Here is an 18,851-nt window from a genome sequence, read left to right as displayed (position 1 = left end):
GGTGAGGGAAAAATGTGCATTCAGTGATTGGTGGCCTTGAAAGTACAATTTTTCTGAAAGTTTTTTAGCTGCAGCGTTGGAGAACAACCTTAAACTTGAAGGCAAAAGTTCTCTGTTTCCACTTTGAGTTGCAATATTTCCAGTTTTACTACTGCTTTGTTATTAGTTGGCAAGCGTTTGCAGACAAGTTGCCATCTTCCAACTAAGCTACACGTCACCAAAGCAATCTGCTAGCGACCAGGGTAATTGTAGTTCACTAAAACTAAACTACAAAAAACTAAAAGACACAATATGACAAAAATAAAACACTAAACTTCTGGAAAAAAAAACTAACTAATAGAGTTTTGTGAACCACAAGATGTCCACAAGACTGAGACTCAACTGCTTTCATAAAATTATGGGTTTTTTTTATTGGTATTATATTGGTATTATATACACCAGTGCTGATTTTACTAAAATGTACTAAATTTTACTAAATCTTGCTCTGAAACAAACACTTTAATAAAGTGTTAGTAATAAAAACTAAACTAAACTAAAACAAATAAACAAACAAACTAAACTGAATTAAAAATAAAAAGTCAAAATGAAATGAAAATAAAAACGAATTAGAAAATACAAATCTAATACTCGATTTCACCTGGCAACAACCACCAGCAACCACTTGTCAACCTCGTGACATTTAGTATATACAACTCTTGATAAATGTGTGCTTGGTGCCGCATGAGAAACTTCTATACTAAATAAACTGAACAATATGCCATTAAAAGCTTGTGGTTGGAACGTAACTTCAAAGCAAACGTTTGAACTTTCATTTGAACATGATGTACTGAAAGCATGTTCATTCTGATGTCAAACAGTATATAAAAAGTGTTGTCAGTCTTCTTGCTTCACAGCTATCAACCACGGTAGCTAAATTATGCATACACACTTCTAAAATAGCGTACACAACATTTTCTTTCTTGTCCGGAATCTATAATTCTCTTTTCTCTGACAAGACCAGCTCTAGAGACAGAAAACATTAGAGGACAGGCAGAGCCAGGAAGTTGAATTTTTTGGATAGAGAAACATGTCATTACAGAAGCAGAACTGTATTGCTTCAAATTATCCTCCTCAAAAACACTATTCCTCAGCTTTTTATTGCTCTTTCCCTAACTTTGCCCTTGCAATAAAAAAGCAGTTTCTCACTTCTCCTTTAATTACTCACTTTCTCTTTGCTCTCATTCACATTTAGCCTCTGCACAGAACTCTACTTAAATAAAGCTTAAAGAAGACCAATAAAACCTTTATGTGTCTCTTACTTTATTTAATTCCACTTCACATTCTTCATATTGGAATGCGTGGAATTCAGTCACAGCCCATGTAAGGGTCACTGCTATCCATTCAGTCACAGAGGCTCCATTGTCATATGAACAATAGGCATAATTTGTTAAACGGCCATGTGGAATTTAAGTGGTCCACAGAGGGAGGCTACGGAGGTCACTACAGATTTGGCAGCAATACCCAGGGGTACAGCTTCTCTATCCATAAACCACTGACCTTTGATGTGTGCAAATGTGCCAACTGTTAATGGGTCTCTCACCTGCATCTGGCATGCAATCACCCACTTTCTTCTCCAACTGTGGCGGCTACAATGAGTCGGTGCACTGCAAGAATTTGTATGCATGAACACGGAGCCTAGACTTTGTTGAGGTGGTCCTCTTAAAGCACGAGCAAAGGCCCACAAGCTGTGCCACCCAATCAAGCTGACGTACATCAATGGGTCAATAACACTTGGACAGGGGATACGCTACCAGTTATGTTGCCCCTGAATTCAAAGCAAACATGGTGGGGGCCCTGTAGTACCATACCCCCCGCCCATACATAGGAGGATTGGCTCTAAAGTGTTAGCACCCCCGCATTTAGGCCCACATGTGTACTTTATACAGCCCTGGGCTGTATTAAAACAGACGACAATCAACTGGGAACAGTCAAAGATTTTCTCCCAGAGGGATTTTGGATATTATAACTGCAAAGTCACCTGACAAAGTCATATGCGCAAGTTAAACAAAACTCTGACAGAACATTTGAAGGAACACAGTGTCTCTCAGTCTCTCGCACAGCACACAGACTCCCGTGGTGTTGCTGCTGGGTGCTGAACAGTACAGATGGAGGTGTTCCTCACTCCGAGCTCGAGCAAGAGTTCCCACATTTTTTTTTTGCTTGATGCTTATCAAAAAGGAAAAAAAAAAGAAAAAAGGGAAGCTGCTGAAGAAGCCTGAAGAGTAATTAAATCTAGCAAAAAAAGGTTTCTAAAAAATGCAGCAAATATCAATATCAACAGAGAAGATGAGGTCGTGCATATTTCCTCATGATCTAAGCGGGTGGCCTTGTAACTTTTATGCCTGCGACTTCTATCTGACACAAGAGCCATCAGTGTAAATTAAAGATAATAACTGTGACATATTTGGATCTAAAATGACTACAAGTCCTAAACAACAGAATGAGTGTTGCTTTGTTCTCTTTGCAGCAACATGAACATGAGCTTCACAGTGTTCGTAGCATTTCTTTTTTTTTTTTTGCAGGGCGCATTTTTGAAGAAGGGTTACTAAAAAGTGTTATTTCTAGATTACACACTTGGAGCAAAAAAAGGTGAACTGCAGGACGACGATAAGGTCTGACAGTGAGATGCCACGGGGGCCAAGATGATTTTTAAATAGGTAGATGTTTTTCACCATTTTTTTTGTTTGTTTGTTTGTTTGTTTTTAATGAAATCCCAGTATACAATATTTTTTTTTAAAAATCCAAAGAAGCACAGCTTTGAATTTCAAACCTGATAGCCACTGCTCCCTTTTACTTCTTTCTAACTAATGACGAGGTAGAAGAGGAGTTTAGCATTAAAAGTAAGTTAGAAAATAAAGAATAACACTAAATTGTTTTCTAAAGGTGCTGAATTTCCTTCATTAGTTCCCTTTATTTTTAAAATGTAAACTTTTTAGGATTCCCAAAGAAAACAATCCTAAAAGCATAAGGCCAAATATTTATCCAAGAGTTAACAGCAGGCAAACACATTAAAGCATATAATACATAGCTTAACTATGTAGAAAGGTATGCGGTGGGGCATTCCACTGTGCAGCCCTGATCTGCAAACATCGAAAAAAAACTGTAACCTCTTCACAAAAATCAATGTCTATAGCTGTGAGGTAGCATAACATAAACAGCAAGGAAGGTGATAAGTGGACATCATCAGCATATTAGTAAAGTTTCTTTTAAGTATACTTTATTTCTGGCATCTCCATTCTACCATGAAACAACCAACCCGGTAGGCAAAAATCCCAATTGCTTTATACAGGACTTTACACACACCTGAACCTCATTAGTCTCTACCATCGAAAAAAATAGGTCAGACCAAACAATACGATTCTAAACAAAGGACAGGAATAAGATTATGCATGAAATTGACAAACTCATTTACTCAGCTGAATGGTTTGGAAAGTAAAACATGGCATACAATACAACTCAAAAGACTCTATAAAGAAAATAAACAATACTATACAAAATGAAAAACCCTTCATTTGGTTACACCCAGTGATGCGATCAATGACCTCATGACCCTATATAAACAGGAAGTACTGGGGCAGCCCTTCTCACACACCTGGTTTAGATATAGGACCTGATTAAAGGAAAAAGAAGTATAGCCAAAGCAACATAAAGAAACATAGTTTACCAGGCATTTGCCTGTGAACAGAAGAAAATTCAAATGACCTAATGGTTAATAGTATTTGCTTTAAAAAAAACACATGCATGGATGTAATGGCTGCAACTACCACAAAAAAAAATCTGGGTGTGTATGTTAGGCAAAGTTAAACCAGCAATGTATAAATTAAAGCATTAGGGTTGACTGTAAAATAACAAGGAATAAATTATCAATATGGTTAAGGGACAAGTGGTAAATGGTAAATGGCCTGTATTTGTATAGCGCTTAAATGAGTTCATGCCTAACCACTTTGTCACAATAGCATGTGACAAAGTGGTTAGTAGAACACCTGGATGTGCTAACTGTTTTGCTAAACAACAGATAATGATAGATGAAGACAAAAATGGACTTTAGCAACAATTTTCAAAGTACTTGAAGAGAGAAAAAGAAGCAGTATTCGATTAAAGAACACCGCCTTGCCAGCTGTTTATATTCTGCTTTGGGGTTATGGGGCAGATGGTGGAAAAAACACATTATACACGATGGCTTATTCCAGAATTCATTATATAAGCTATATGCTATTAGAATGACTCTTACAATACCCCTGCACCAAAAAACAAAAATGTCTGTAATTTCCCAAGGGGTGTCCAAGCTTTTGCATAAAATCAGAAGTCTGCTCTTCAGCTGACTCAAATTCAGACTTTGTGGACAATAAAACCCATTTGGTGTCAATGGAAATCTCATATATTTTCCTCTGGCTTCACAAGAAACAGCATAAATATTGCATTGAATACACTGGAGGCCAGAATAAATGCTCCCTGTCCCTGATCTTCTAAAGATCACATTTACCAGTATATTTTCTTATATGTGGCATATTATTTTGCATGGACGGCTCCATTATATTACTCTTACGGATTACCTTACATAGCTCCAAACCTGTAGCTCCTCCTGTGGGTCCTTGTGTATCTGAGAAATCAATATAAAATTTCGCTGTACCATATCACTCCTCTCTCCATATATCTTTATGTTTATAACAACCCATATGCCTGCAGCACACGCAGCAAACTTGGCAACTGTGAGATTTACTCTGAGTTGTGTGAAGGTATTGTACTCCAGAGCCTTACATAATTTATCATTTTGATCTGTATTCAGTACAAATTCACAGCAGGGTATTTCTGGGCTCCCCTGCAGGGCTAAACGAAATGTACTGAGATCAGGATGGCAAAGTAAGAGAATGTATAAAACAGAAATTAGTTCCTCTCAGTTCCTCTTTAATTAACCCTGATTAACATCAAAATGAATCAACCTTCCCATCGGTTGGAGCACTACTTTGTAATAATGAGAAAAAACATAAACATAAGGTCTGTTTAATATCAGCACGGTGGCACCAACAAATGCAACCAATGAGGAAGTGCAGTTCCTTTTATTGCAGCTTGAGAAATTGATCAGTTCCACACTTTATAAAAGACAGCTCCATGTTTTAAAGCTTTAATGGTAGCATGTTTGAATTACGAAATTATTGATAAAAAAAGAAAGAAATCAATACATGTACTAAGTCCCCTAGCTGTACATTTTTTGGTGGCTATCACCGACCATGCCATAATGATGGTATTCCATAGTTTGTCTTTAAAATAGTGATGTATACTTTTTTTTTTAAATTGACGTTAACGCCATAACCGCATTAACACGGGAACTCTCCATTAGCATGTTAACACGGATCGCCCTATGCGCAGTTAGCTCGTTAATGCGTTAGCACATTAGCGCAGTTAGCTTATTAACGCATTAGCACCGTGCAGCCTCACGCACGGGGCGCTTCGTGTTAACTCGCTAATGGAGATTTGCCGCGTTAATGCGGTTATGGCGTTAATGCGGTTATGGCGTTAATGTAATTTTAACGAGATTAACACTGACAGCACTACTTTAAAACTCAACAGGTTTCTATGTAGCTTGACTGTGTAGCTTGCAAAGAAGACGACTAGCAAAACTAGCAAAAACCCACCATACGGGATGGGTTTTTGTTAGATTTGGTAGCTCTCATTTGTGATACCGGCATACCAATCTTTGTCTTTTTCAACTCCAGAGATTGCTGCATGGTCTCATAGACTCTGATGTTGAAATGCCTAAACTTAAGATGTTTATAAGCCTAGAACAGAGAAACAGCTGTGGACTCCATGGCAAGTTTCCTATTCATAACAACTGGGAGGTTTTTGTTTTCATTACACAATCACTAGACAAGAAGACTTCCAAGAGCACTAGGAAGAATACTGGTTTGATTCACTTGTAATTTATGATATTGTGGTTAATCCTGGTTCATATGACTTGATCAGCAGTATATATTTTATAAAAAGTCCCTGGAATGAAAGAAAAATTTACTGAGAAGTAAGTGTTCACAGTTGCTGGCACTATAAAAGTTGATCTTGTGCTATATATTTAGTTTAGAAACCAGCACGAAACTGTTCTGTTTGTAAAATTAAGTGTAACAGCAAGCTTGTAAAAGAAATCTACAAACCGGATAGACCAAAGGAAAGTGTTTGTTTTTGTTGGGCAAAACCTTAAAGCTTTAACAGCTGATCAACGTGAGCATCGCCTTTTCAATTTCCTGTGCCTTCTGATCTCAGTCACTTTCACTGAGGCACAGCTAGTGGAATCTGTCAACAAGTCTAAACACACACAGATGCATGGAAGAAAACACATGAAGCAAAAAGCAAAATCAAAAAAACCCTTTGAAACAGACATTTAAATTATGTTTCCCATAATTTGCCCATAAAAGCGTAGGCATCTGACTGATGAGCACCATTTCTGTGTGGGAATCCACATCCCAGCTTATAAACAATGATCTCTCGAGTCTCGCTCTCCAGCACACACACATGTGGGTGTATTTGCGCATCCTTCCGCTGATGAAATGGTACTTGTTAGAAAGGGAGGAAACAGATGGATTTGGAGTTCTGTATTTGAACAGCTTCAATCGCCTAACTGAGCAGGCGCGCTTTCATCTGTGTGGTGTTGCTGTGTGTGGAGCTATTCAGAGAGATCGAGGGCAGGACACAGGAGGAGTGTAACTATCTAGGACAGTGCAGTCTCACACCGCTGGGTCTATATAAAAAACAAAAACACTAACAAGCCATTCAACTGTAGCTCATTGTTAAAGCAGGTTTTATATCAGTATCACTAATATTTGGCTTATTTGTCATTAAAATAGCTGTGGGAATGTGTAAGTACATGTGTGTGTGTCTGTCTGTGTGTAAAGAGCCAAAATGAGTGGTGGGAAGTTATGTGACAGGAAGTGAGGTGCACTGCAGGGAATGGGGAACCTCTGTGGTGGGAGTTCATTTTCCCCTATTTCCTGTTTTCTGATTCGCCTCAGCATATTTGACCGCATTCTTACGTCACCCGTGTGCTTTCTCTGGTCTGTGTACGTCCTCGTACGTAAACGATAAACTGGGAGAACAACTGTAAGATAAACCTTGGAAGGGAACTGATAAACAAAGAGCACAAAATATTTCTCAAAGTCGGCGTTTTTAGAAAGTCTCTTAAACATTACTCCATTTTTCTAATTGCTTAACCAACTGTGGGGCTGGAGCCGATCCCGGCAGCTGTAGGTCAAAAGGCTGGCTGCACACTAGACTGGCTGCCAGTCCATCAACGGGGCTAAAACAGAGCGACACACTCTCGCTTCCACACCGCACATCGGAGATCTCATTTAAAAACACCCCTAAAAATCATGCAAACTCCATACAGAAAAGGTCTCGCCTGATTTGATGTGATTGTGCCAACCAATGCACCATTATCCCGTAACTAACACTACAGCTGGTAACACCCACAGATGTATAATCTTTTTTAAATATCTATTAATCTGTCTCCCAAGGAGCATGTGAAATTTAGGTGGATCCCAAATTGCTGTGGCTCAATATAGCAGATTTTCCCCACAAAGAACTGCAGTAGCAATACTTGTATTTCAAACTGTACAGGATCTAGCAGCTTTATTTTAGTGGCAACATTCAACATTTGAATGAAATCTGAATGAGACTCATTTTAGGTTTCCAGCTGGGAGACAGACGGTAATGACGACAGCTTCCAGGAAGACGAGGAAATGAATTATGGATAAAGTTCTAGATTAAAAAGGAAAAAAAAAATTCACAGCCCACAGTCTAATAAGGCCAGTTTTATCTGAACATATCAGAGTTTACAGTACCAACATCTGCACGCAGCATGGTGGTACACTGCACATATGATGACACAGCAAGTTTAAACCCAGCATGAATGAAACCAGACGAATAAAGAGCACATGCGTCTATTCCACGGGCAGTTTAACAGGCAATAATAAAGGTGTGGTTCAAGGGCAGCGTCATCTGAGTTTATTTATTCAAAAAATTACTCATTAAAGAAAATATGCTTGATATAAACTGACTGTGTAGCAATCAAGTAAATTTAATTTGACAGATTCCATTAAATTGCATATTTTACATTGCACTTGTGCAACAAAATTACACAGAAATTTTACATGTAACTTTTTTTTTCCTTTAGTGCAGGAGTCAGTAATGTGTAGGTGACCTAGTACTTTTGTACACATAGTGTTCATACCTCAGATTACAGACTACAGATTAAAAGGTGGCGCAGCATTGTGTGTTTACAATTCGCAAGCTAGAGAGCCACACTTTTGGGCGGTTCGAAGTCTGATGTAAAACTGTTTTTGTCCAAGACAAACAAATGTAAGTAAAGAGCGACTGAGGTACTTAAATGACCTCCATGTCTGTGACAGTTCTCAGTCATCCAGGTCATCGTAGTCAAAGGAGCTTGCAAAGAAAAGCGTCTGGACTTAAAGAAGTCCAGACGCTTTTCTTTGCAAGCTCCTTTGACTTAAATGACCTCCACTCCTTAGTGGTACAAATGTTGATGGTGATGGATTAGTATTGGTATGTTTATTAAAACTACTCTCCACATATTGACAAAAAAAGAAGGCTTAGAGCATACCACAAAGATCACAAATGAGTATTTTGCACTGCTTTATGTTTAAAGAACGCTATATTCATCTTTAATGATACTCTAGCTGGTACTCTGGGGTCCAAAGACTGAGCTGAGTTAACTTGTGCAATAGGCTGGCAAGCTATACAGGGTATAACATGCATCTTCCATGGCGATTGAGACAAACTCCTGAATTAGTTGTGAAAATGACTGAATTAGCAAACAGTGCACGTTTATTCTACACGTCCATTTCCACCCACTCGCTCTGTACTGTAGTGTTAAATAAAGGCAGAAAATGCCAAAAGCAATATAAAGAATTTAGGCTTACAGACTCATTGCTTTTTTGTTTTTTGTGTGTTTTTAGGGGGTAGCCCTAAATTCACAAATTACATAGTAGTGATTAGTCATCCAGCGGGCAAACATTGAAATGGCTAATTGAGTTTGATAACAATGAGCATTGAGTGCAGTGAGAGTACAGCTGTACTCACGTGTCCAAACATGTAATCTGAAATACACAGAAACACACTGAGAAGATTATTACACACAATCTGACACACGCAGCATATGCACAGAGTGTGCCCTGCAAAACATGTGTTCAGTAATTGGATGTCGTAATTGTCCCCTCTTCTGCCCCCAAACCTAAAAGCCACATACACAGTGAAACCACCTCTTTATCCTGCTGTCAAACATGTACAGAAAACCCCTTTTGTTGTCTGTGATTTATGACTCTTCCTAATTACACAAGGTTTTTTTTTTCCAAGGACTGGGTAGGAAAGGTAAAGGAAAGCTGGAAAGAGAACAAAAAATGGGTGCAGGTGGTTTGATTTCACAATGATCGGAGCTTCGAAACAGGTATGATCAAGACAAAAGATGTTTATCTTGAGTCTTCTCTGAATCATGATGTTTGGGATTTAGGAAGCCAACTGATGTATGAATTTGTAAATCCACGTATCTTATTTTTATTTACATTTATTACAGGTTCTCAACTATTTGAGATTTGTATCATTCAGAAGTAACGACGGGCACAGGCTCAGTCATCATATCATCAAAAGACAAATCTCTGTGCGCAAGGGACAATTGTATTACGGCACATTTTGACCAAACAGCTCATTCTTCAGTAAATACGTCACAGCCCGCAAATGTACAGAAAACTCAGCATGTGTCATACATATAAAAATAAAGTTCAAAATGAAATCTGCAAAGAGTTACGTGCTACAAGAAAACAAGCACTGGAGCAAAGTTTATCAAACACCAGTGTTGAGTGGCACATTTCACTGGAATACACACCAAAGATTTAGAAGGTCAGAGAGGGAGAGATAGCAGAGACACTGAGCAATACTGGAATTCTATTATGCCTTTAGCCAGGCAGTTTATCACAGCAGTCAGTCCCTATCTGCAAGTGATATCCTTCACTTTCACTTCTTAAGAACACTTAATCAGCTCCCACTGCCTGGGCCACTAAATGCAAAGTTTCTACAGATTTTAAGTTTTAAGTGTTCTTTGCTGAAAATGTCTGCTTTGTGTCTGTTTTGGATTGTTCGAGTGTTTGTAAAAAATAAAATAAAATACAGAAAGAAATTTGAGAAAATTTGACGCCCTGAAAAACTCAGGTCAACAAACCTGCAATCAAGCGGTCCAGCAAAAACAGGATCTACAAATACAGCCAAGTGCACTGGTCCACATCACTGCTGACCTCCACCCTCTTACGTTTTTCCAGTCCCTCTTATTATCTGCACCGGTCCTTGTCTGGTGCTCTGCTTCACGCATCTCCCTCTCCAATGACTCTGCCAACTTAGGAATGCCATTCTAGCAGTCACTCCATAACTCTTAACTCAGTGTTCCAAGTAATCCCTCTCCTCCGGCTGTTCTGAACCTACTTCCTTCCCCACAGCTGCTGGCTGGCCCAGCTTGCTCTAATAATAGGACAACAATGAACGCCGCACACCCGGACACACAGCATTGCACTACTACTTCAGTGCGGGAGGGGGGGGGGGGGGGGGGGGGGGGGGGGCACTCAACAAAATTGAGTCTAAATTAACCTCTGAAAAAAAAAGGCAAAATCATTTATGAAAAAAAATAAATAAAAGTAAATGGTTAATATCTATCCTCAAAAGTGTAACTATCTAAAGTGTTGACATTCTGCCCTTATGTAAGTGGATAAAAGACTGAAGCATGTAAACACATGTTGGTGGAAGAATGATGATGAGGCTGCACATTCAAGTAAAGCTGCTATCTTACTAGGACACTGTAATCACACAGGAGCTGATAAATGAAGACTACACATGGCTAAAGTAGTTAAACACCACCCTGTGCCTTGCCACAAGGTGGTAGTGGAATGAGAATATTCCTCCAGAACAAACACACAGAGACGCATACAGACACATACAGAGGTGGTGTATAAATGTATAATTTGTATTACACGGCTCTATCAGGTAAAGCAGCCCCCAAGAGGCGTGCACAAACGCCTAAAGAAAGGGAGCCGTTAATCAGAACAAAGAAAATCTGGAGAAGCTGAGATTTGAACTGATTTTTCCTGTTTTCATCTACTTTCGCCCCACTGCTGGAACCCCAGCTCGCAATCACATGCTACAGGTCTTTTGCAGCAGTACCGCAAAAAAAAGAAAGCATAACCTTTCCTTTCCCACCTATATTTTGCTTCTCTCTCTGACAGATCAGTCTGATAATGATCCTTGCCTGACATGTGAAAAGCTTCCCTCCACACACCTCCTTTCCTTCAGCTCCCCCCACTCCAACCCTCCAACCATGCGCCATTCCACCAAGAGAGCAATCCCACACTCACAAAAGTAGTAACTCTACCCCCCTGTTCTCTTTTTATTTCTCCTTTCTAGCACAATTATGAGGCAGTGAAAGGAGAAGAAAAAAGCTTGGCGCTGGTGCTCACCTCAGACAAGGTCCCACAGCCGCTGGGAAAGCAGAAGGAAAATCATCTTCAGTCCACTCGCAAAACCAAGAGCAACAAGTAGTAACTCCAGAGATCCCTCCTCCCCTCTCTCACTCTATACTTCACGCTTCCTTGCTGGGTTTTGTCCGTCTGCTCTGAACTTATTAAGGCTGCAGTACCTGCAGCGGACTGAATAAGTATGTGGGCATGTGTGTGTATGGATGTGTGTATATGCGTGTGTGTGTGTCTGTGTGTGTGTGCATGTGTGTGTGTGTCAGGGTGCGAGTGAGAGTGTGTATGGTCTGGTGGACTCCTACAGGGGTATTGACTCTTTCTTAGCAGGGTTCAGGTCCTCCCCCTTCTCTCCCAGACACACAGAGGGAGGAAAAGAAGCACACACACACACACACACACACACACACACACACACACAAACATAATCACAGGGTAGGAGAGTACTCTTTCTTTTGTCACCTATTCTCACTTTCCTTGAAATATCTGTAACTCCCTGCTCTGAAGCTCCCTTTCATAGGGGAAAGCAAGTGACATGGAAATGTTTAAGTGTGCGCGCACACTGGTGCACAGGGAATGCCGCTGTGCCTCAACACCCGGGGCTGGGAAGGAGGAGGAGGAGGAGGTGGAGTTTAGAGCTCGGAGAGCCAAATTCCTACTCCACCTCCAACCAATCAGAGGCCTTGTTGTGGCTGACCAAAAAACCACGGGGCCAGGCCGGGCCTCACTACCACACTCCAGCTTTAAAGCATTAGCTGAAGTTTGGCTGGGCACTCAGCAAACCTCAGCAAAGGTGTTGCTGATGATGGTGACGATAATGACAACAACGCTTTTTACCCTGTCGGATGCACAGGAAAAGTCATATTTTTCCATATTAAGCATAGTTCAGGCAAGAAATCTGTACATTGCATAAAAGCCGCTCCCAACACATATGGCATACATTTACATCTACAAATAAGTCAAATCTGTTTCCTCTCTGCAGGAGATCAACTTTTCAGAAACTAGTCGGCACAGCCAAACTAAACGCAGCACAACTCACTATAAATACGAGAACCCCACTTTGAAAAATTTTCCCTCTCTCTACCCACAACTCCCTCCCTTCTTCCCCACTAAATAACAGCACTCTCATGTTTCTGCTCTTGTGCTTGGACAGGCATTTGTCAAGTAAGGCATTTGTCCATAGAAACAACAGAAGATTCCCCCCACTCCCACTCCCAGCCCCCTCTTCGTTATAGTCACACTTCTTCTTCTGGCTACTTTACCTTCTTTCCTCACTCTTCTCTCACCACATCTAGTCACACTAACTAAAGCCTTAGGGGTGTGTAATAAGAAAAAAGAAAAAAGAAATCATGTGAGGCTTTCAAAAACGCCTCTGTGCTGCTGAATGCTGTGCAAAATTTGTGCTGTGCTCCTTTTTTCTCTTTTTTTTACAGTATCCCAGCAAAATAAACCTATATTTTTGTTTATTTTGTGTTGGGAGGTAAAACGATTTGTGCTGAGGATTTCGCATATTTGCGGTGACAAGATGTTTCCTCAACTGAATTGCTGTTAAATTAATAGCTAAGCCACCCGGGATTACAGAAACACTTTAAAGTCAACAGGTTAGGATGCAGTGATGACAGACTGCTGCATATTTGCTCCACTAAATGCAGAAAGATGCTGACTGGTCTGGTACACTGGTGCCCAGGCAGTCTGTGACAAATATGCCTATTACTTTCACATGTTTCATCCTTCCTAGCCCTCCACAGCGCAACGATAAAACTCTCTAAGACCTCATGTCATTGAGCTCATCTTTGCTGGTACTGAACAAAAGCACGCTGATGAGTTATTTGACACATTTGGCATGTAGTAACTTTTTTTTGTTGTTGTTTTTTGCTGCTTAATGAATTCCAAATTTCCAAAGCAGTTTTTGACAATTAGTGACGCTTTTTATCCATATTGCCCCCACTTTTGCAAGCTACATGCGATGTCTCAAAGGCATTTGAAGGTTCTATGCTTTCAGTATCCAAGAAATTCTAGCTAAAGCTTGCATGTTTAAGTAGAGCATGTTTTGATGAGGTCTAATCTCCCACTCGTCAGGCAACAAACGGGAAAAACCAGGGGGTGAAATGAGGGGGGTGGGGTGGGGGTGAGAGTACAAACGGGAAAGACAGAAACCCAAAGGGTGAAATGACACAGTGAGTACTTTGGTATGTAGGCTATAGAGTTACCCAGGGACAAAAAGTGAAGCACTGAAGTCCACTCCTATTGACAACTTGGACACACCTCTCCTTTTATCTTCCTGTTTGTCTCCCTTTCTGTCTCCTTAATCCCTCAGCCCCTGTCACTCTGTTTATGTTCCCATGTGTGTGTGTGTCTGTCTAGGAACTTGTAAAAAGCTATGGGCATAAACAGTGAAGACCGTGTTTAAACCTGCGTCTTTGTTTAGTCTAAGAATAGATTTTTGACATTTTTTTTAGCACCACGTGTAAGTTGGGTTCACAGCAGTACAGTGAAAAGCAACAGAGATTATTCTGCTGAAACAGACTGAAGAAAATAGCTGCAACAATGGAGAAAAACAAAATAAAGAGGAGAGATGAGCTCTGGTACTTTAAAAAAAAAAAAATGCTGAGGCACAACTTAATGCATAAACAAAACCGACATTACTCTCTTCGGGAAGCTGAGTAAGAGAAAAATTATCACATAAAGCAGTCGGCTTACATCAATTCAAATCAGTTTGCCTGGGTTAAGATTGCCTCTCGCCGACAGCGGCACAAAAGAGACAACGTGTGTGTTTTTTTTTAGCTGGAGGAAGAGCTGGACGTGGGACGGCCAGGAATGCCAATATCTGCCATTTTAGGGACAAAGGCAATTGTGTGGAACACGTGGGGTCAGGCTGCTACCGTGTCCACTGGGTCAGCAAGTGCTTTTTGCAGGAAAATAGGAAAATACCAAAAGGAATAGGCTTCAACTGGAGCAACCTGCACCAGCGGTTAAACATACATACCATATAACTGTCCAGGCCTCACTTTGATTAGTAGCAAAGTCAATCATCTCCCCCCAACTGTTTCTGACACTATTGTTAGCTAGAGCCCAACCGATTTATCGGGAGGCCGATAATGGGTATTTTCTGATGTATCACTATTGACATTTATGACAAAAGATAAATACAAATGAAAAAAAGGAGAAAACACATGGGAAAAGATCCTTCAACAATATTATGAGTGTGTAGCTTTTCCACCAGAGGGACAGAAAGTGAAGCAACTTCACTGTTGGGCACACAAACACAACAACCAGCTGATCTCAGCAGAATAGGGGAAAATAATAAATAAGAACATACAACAAAGCTTGGAGAGATCTTTTTAGGTTTCATATATATCAGCTTTTTGATATCAGCTTTTTAAATCATCTAATATCTGATCGGCACAGGGTTAATAAAGGGTTTTGTGAGTTCCAATAGATTTTCCTGTACATGCTGTGGTCAGCTGGCCTGGGCTGCTACACTGATATTCACTGTTTTTTTTGTGGATTTTGAAAACTGCATTCAACAAGGTATGAGCAGAGAGCTGTATGTTTGATTTCCAGTCCCCATACAATATGAAGATAATCTAATCAGCGTCATCACTTTTAATTTCAATTGATGTCTTTTACTCTTGATGTTTACTAACACCACAGCTGGCCTTGCATCTGTCAGACATCACTGCAAAGCCTAAAACAATAGTTCAAACTGACCAGGTTAGCCTGCAGCAGTGTTGCCAACTTAGCGACTTTGTCGCTATATTTAGCGAGTTTTCAGACCCCCTAGCGACTTTTTTTCTAAAAAAAAAAGTCGCTAGGGGACTTTTTTTTCTAAAAAAAAGTCGCTAAAAAAAGACGTGAAAGACATTACAAAAAACAATAATTGCTAAAAGAAATTTAATTTGTAGTTCTAAATAAATTCTAAATGCATTTAGGACGTTTTTTGCTCACTTTATGTCTCGTCCACGATGTTATTTCTCTCTCCAGCAGCGTAGGTTACAATTACATTAGCATGACCAATTATGCAAATTAGGTGATGACGTCATTTAGCGACTTCTAGCGACTTTTAGGACAAGCGATTTTCCTTACTGAGGAGTTGGCAACGCTGGCCTGCAGTACGCTGCCTAGTACATTCAAACAAAATTAGCATACCTAGCATCATTCACTTTGTTATAATTCACTTAGTTTTAATTTTACAGTTTATAAAATTTTACTCGCTGGGCAGTCCTTACCTTTGAACATAATCTCTCATCTTCCACTCACGTCCTCTCTTTCTTATATCTTTCTACATCTCTCGCTGTTTGCATGTTTTTGTTTTCTATCTGAATTTATCTCCCGTTAGCGTGTGCTCGCTCCACTTCTGTAGCGCTAGCTAGACGCCAAGCTTTTGAGACTTCTCTACTACTCAGCTGTGTGCTGTAACTGTAAACACGGCAATGTGATTTTGCAGTACTTTACCAGCACAATAACACTTGAGTTGGTGTTATGTGTTTCCACCCTTTGTTTTCCTGAAAAAGAAAAATGAATGAAATTCTAAAATCCTCTTTACCGTGTTGTTTCTTCAAACTATCAAAGCAGAGGAGCTGTACAAACCAATCAGAACAAATTGAACCTATTGGGTTAGCACTATGAGAAAGCCAAAGGCAATTATAGTCTATTACATATTACAAATCATTATTATTATTATTATTTGCATACTTTGTTTAATGGTATATTACTATCAAGAAGGCAAATGAGAGCTGTGACAATCTGAATTTAACTGAACTATAAAAGAAGCTTTACAGAATCATACATATTAGTTTTTATAACAGAAACTTCAACATCATTGTAAAGAGAACCTCATCAACCCTTTGGAATACCTGAGACATTACCAATTGAATTACCTAAGAACTTATCATATATACTGATTATCTCAGACATTGTTACTGTTGTCATAACGTATCTTTTTTTTAATGTCCTCGTGATTGATGTGCTCTTAGATCTTTTACATACAGTTTACAGCCTGTGACACTTCACTTGATTTGAATGTAAAGATAAAAACAAAGGATTCATAGCAAATACCTTAAGTTGCATGTTGGTGCTACTCCAGAGGTCTAATTTTAGGCTCAAATAATCGGATTTTCCCACCAGCACTGGCACTGAAACAAGTGCTCCAGTGGATCATGACAAATCTGTAACTGAATAAACCAAATAAACAATAAGGAAGGATAAACACAAATTAAGATCAATTTACCTGAAAAAATTTGAGAATCCTACTTTGATTACGGGGGGGAGGGGGGGAGTTGCCCAAGTGTGCCATTCCTTGTTACTTTAGCAGTTACTGTTCCCGTCACTCAGTCAGTATTTTCCATTTCTCTTTCCTCGGCTCATTCCCTCGCCACTCTCGGCTTCTCTTTTGCTCAGTGTGCTCCATTTACAGAAGATTTACAGAGACATGAAAAGCATACAACCAACATAAATTCGTTGTGAGCATGTAACGCGCTCACGGCTGCACTTGGCTCCGTTCCTGGCCCTTGCAGTCACTTCATCTTAGACACTTCAAAAGCAAAACACGCCACAGATTCGCACACACATGTACACACGAACCACACCAACACACTTGTCATCTACACAACACGCTGCAAAGGCACCATCTAGATTTCTACATTAGCGTTCCAATTTTCCCTTCTTTTTTTTTTTAACCCTCTGTTGTCTCAGACAAGCTCTGCTTTCCCTCTGGTTGCAGTGCTCTGTTGACTGACAGTATCCCATCAGGGAGGCTTTCTGACAAATGGGGCCAGATGGAGTCGTGCCACTGTTGCTGCTGGCCACAAGACAGCTCTCTGAGGTTATTGCTTAGCTCAGCTTTTACAGTGTTATTTATATACACCATATACACCACCAGACTAGTTTAAGTGTTTGATTAACTTTTCATGTGTGATCTCCTGTGTATAACTCTGAAACGTTTGGTTAACACTTAACCTCTAGTTATATATATTATATATATTTATATATATATATGTATATATATTATGCAGCTATTCCTTTACCGCTGTTTACATTCCAAATAAAAGCTTCTCTTCACTGATGGTCTTTTTAGGAACTTTAGAGGCTCACAGCCCTGACCTTTCCATGTCCATGTAAGACTAGAGCAGGCAAACGTCATTAGGGTGCCCTCGCTCACATTAACCAAATGGAGTGCTTCTATCGTCCATCTACCACCTGTTGTGTGTAACGTCTTAGAGAAAGCAATCTCAAATTTTAGTTTCTGCTTCAGACAAAGGTGGAACTTTTTAACTGGGCCTGTAGCCACCAACAAACACGCCATTTAAGGGCGGGAGATTGCAGAGCATATCTGATGCAGCAATGATTTTGAATCAGCGTACAGATTTTTACTTTGGTGTTACTAGTGACATGTAAAAGGACTTAAACAGTCTAAAAACAAGCATGATAGAGAGAAAGCAAATGGGAGGATACACGTGTTAAAGATCTGCCAAATGGTCCTCTGTGGTTCTGTTCTATGAAGAGGCAAACTGTGCACTGCAGCAGAAGAAGAAACAAATGTTTGTGGCATGTCTTCTGCTGAACTTCTTGCTCATTGCTAATTGTCTTTTAGGACAATTATTAGCAGCAGCATCTCAAAAAGCACAGAGGACACCTGACTGCTCTGCTCTGTTTGTACAACAGTATTCACATTTACAGCTAGGAATGCACCGACCAGTCCAGTACCAGCTCAAACAGCTAGATCTGTTATTGGTGAGTAATGAATAGATTATCCTCAATCTATGGTGCCAATCTATTTATTTATGCTTTGTTTACTAAGTTTACTGAACAAGCAGCCGGTCACCAGAAGTGCATGAGAAAGCCAACAGCAAAGGGTCACTAGTCTGAAGGTATTTTACGTTCTACATTTATGCATATATATATTTTTCAAGTTTCCACTAATTTCAGATATAACCACAAACAGTCAGCAAGTGAGTTCGATAACCAAACAGCTCCATTCATAGTGTTGCTCCAAGTCTTTCCCTCACTCCCTGTATCTAAGTCTCAGCACTTCACTAACATAATGAGCTGTCCTCAACTTGATTACTGTTATTTTTGCTCCACTCCCTGTGCACATGCAGTGAAACTGAGAGCAGAGGAAAGGAAGGAAGGAGTGCATAAAGACTCCCACTGAGCTTAATGAACACAAATGCAAATAAAACAATTCATTTCTCTATCTTGGTGCTGTGGTTATGCATTATTTTAAAAACAGATTAACTAAGTTAATGTGTATACTACAATGTATTTGTATTTCACTATCATTGAAGAGGTGGCTAGATCCAA

At 39.8% G+C, this 18,851-nt stretch overlaps 1 protein-coding gene across 6 annotated transcripts in view; it reads right to left on the bottom strand.

Moving 5' to 3' along the window:
- The window catches only part of dab2ipb (DAB2 interacting protein b), a 176,719-nt gene that overhangs the window by 116,080 nt on the left and 41,788 nt on the right, over positions 1-18,851 (bottom strand). For 2 of the 6 annotated variants that reach the window (XM_006796819.3, XM_035910290.2), the window contains exon 1: positions 11,538-11,836. The exons of the other annotated variants lie outside the window; for them this stretch is intronic. The gene's annotated coding sequence lies outside the window, so the exon portion shown is untranslated. Of the gene's footprint in view, positions 1-11,537; positions 11,837-18,851 lie in introns of those variants that run through there. 6 annotated transcript variants of the gene reach the window in all.

This window comes from Neolamprologus brichardi, chromosome 7 (assembly GCF_056152115.1).
Source record: "Neolamprologus brichardi isolate AB-2024 chromosome 7, ASM5615211v1, whole genome shotgun sequence".
NCBI lineage: Eukaryota > Metazoa > Chordata > Actinopteri > Cichliformes > Cichlidae > Neolamprologus > Neolamprologus brichardi.
The sequence above is the reverse complement of the archived record's forward strand: the minus strand, read 5'-3'. Positions and strand labels throughout refer to the sequence as shown.